The 2,419-nt window shown below is 36.5% G+C and overlaps 1 pseudogene; it reads left to right on the top strand.

The window, feature by feature from the left end:
• Positions 1 to 279: 279 nt before the first annotated feature.
• Positions 280 to 398, top strand: LOC123602856 (annotated as a pseudogene).
• Positions 399 to 2,419: the final 2,021 nt, after the last annotated feature.

The raw sequence follows: 2,419 nt of genomic DNA, 5'->3' as shown, positions 1-2,419 counted from the left end.
AAACACTACCAAACACCCAGATTCTCCAAAAACAATGTATTTCAAGAGGAACACAAAAGAAATAGGGAATTAGCATAAATGTTTTAAAAGACTTTTAAAATACAGCAATTATAATTTGTGAATCTTGTTTGATCCTGATTTTAATTTATTAAAAACTTTTAATTAAAAAATTTTAAGCACCTGCAAATTTTAACATTGGATATTTGATGAGGAATTGTTTCATTTTGTTCACTATGATACTGAAATAGTAGTTACTAGTTTAATAAACTTTACCCTTTTATCGCTTCTCGGCCTTTTGGCTAAGATCAAGTGTAGTAACTTTACCCTTTAAAGGCACAATTTACATTTGTAAAATATTTACGAATAAAATATGCCTGAAATTTGCTTCAAAATACTATAAAAGAAATTTAAACCCTGGCACAATTCTAAATTACTGTTAGTTCTGTACAGATAAAAAGAATTGAAAACAGAAGAATATGTACCATTGCCTTTGCTACAGACTTAATTTTCTTTTAAGCCATACAGAGAAAGACAGATACCATATGTTTTCACACTTATGTGGATCCTGAGAAACTTAACAGAAACCCATGGGGGAGGGGAAGGAAAAAAAAGAAAAAAAAAAAAGAGGTTAGAGTGGGAGAGAGAGCCAAAGCATAAGAGACTTTTAAAAACTGAGAACAAACTGAGGGTTGATGGGGGGTGAGAGGGAGGGGAGGGTAGGTGATGGGCATTGAAGAGGGCATCTTTTGGGATGAGCACCGGGTGTTGTATGGAAACTAATTTGACAATACATTTCATATAATAAAAAAATAAAATAAAAATAAATTTTCTTTTAATAAAAGCTTGTTATCCAAGATTTCTGAAATTTCTTCTTCGAGGTATGATAAATTAAGTGGGATCAGACTAGCTCTCTCACTTAAACTAGCAGAGCTTAACTAGAACAACTGGTAAAAATATAGGAAACAAATATAGACTGTGGCCCTATGATAAAAGATAAAAATGAGATAAGCTCATTAATTGTTTTTGCTTTCTGATTAGAAACATATTCCAGAATATAAAGCTAAGAGAGAGTTTCTTTAGCAAAACAAAGAGTTCTTGCTGGATTAAGAAGACAGCGCTCCAAGTTTAGAGAGGCTGTAGTGGCTGAAATGTGCAAATTGGAGTACTCGAGAGAAGAGATCTATGTTGAGAAAGAACTGCAGAACTCTGGAAAGGGATCTCCTCAAGTTTGGTATTAATATTAAGCTATGTGTGCATAGTGTGAGAGAGTACAAGAGGTTTGGTAAAGAAAAACTCAATAATCAATAACCCGGGAACTATAAACTGAGCAGCTACCAGAGCTCACGTAGGACTGGAAGACATTGAAATTCCTCCAGACAAGTAAGAGATTTCATTAAACACTTTAGAAATCCCATAGACTGGGATTATGCTCAACCCATAAACCTGGGTTGCTCAGTGGGTTGAGCATCTGAGTTCAGCTCGGGTTGTGATCTCATGGTTCTTGGGTTCAAGCCCCAAGTCGGTCTCTGTGCTGATAGCTAAGAGACAGGAGCCTGCTTCAGATTCTCTGTGTCCCTCTCTCTCTGTTCCTCCCCTGCTCACACCCTATCTGTCTCTCTCAAAAATAAAGATAAAAAAAAAAAAAAAGAGTTCCATAGAGACACAGAAAGAACATGCTTTAATAGTGGGGCTAAAATTGCCCTAAAGGTTCCAAAATGACCCTAACTAAGCTCAAAAATAAACCTAGGGGCGCCTGGGTGGCGCAGTCGGTTAAGCGCCCGACTTCAGCCAGGTCACGATCTCGCGGTCCGTGAGTTCGAGCCCCGCATCGGGCTCTGGGCTGATGGCTCGGAGCCTGGAGCCTGTTTCCGATTCTGTGTCTCCCTCTCTCTCTGCCCCTCCCCCGTTCATGCTCTGTCTCTCTCTGTCCCAAAAATAAATAAACGTTGAAAAAAAAAATTAAAAATAAATAAATAAATAAATAAACCTCAAAGGACCAAGATGATCTTAAATTAACTGCCTGCCAGAATAAAGTCCAACATTGTTCAAATATAGGCAATGAAACCAGGCACGCAACAAGTGGAATGAAATGTCTCACATTCAATCAAGAATTACTAGACATACAGAAAAGCAAAAAAATGAGATGTCTATGCAGGAATGAAATCAGACATTAGAAACAGATCTAGAAATAATATACATATTGAAATTAGCAAAAACTACAGTACAACAAATATTACAAATATGTTTAAGAATTTAAAGGAAAACCTGAACAAAATGGAAATTCCATGCTGCTTATAGGCATAAGTCTAGAAAAGACAAATCTAATCTATAGGGACAGAAAGCAAAGTAGTAGATGCCTATGGATGCTTATGGGAGCTGGAATGGGGCTCCAGTAATTTTCTTTCAGTATTTTATAACT

The sequence above is a fragment of the Leopardus geoffroyi genome, chromosome D1 (assembly GCF_018350155.1).
Source record: "Leopardus geoffroyi isolate Oge1 chromosome D1, O.geoffroyi_Oge1_pat1.0, whole genome shotgun sequence".
In the NCBI taxonomy this organism is placed as follows: Eukaryota; Metazoa; Chordata; class Mammalia; order Carnivora; family Felidae; genus Leopardus; species Leopardus geoffroyi.
This window is presented reverse-complemented; position numbering and strand designations above follow the sequence as displayed.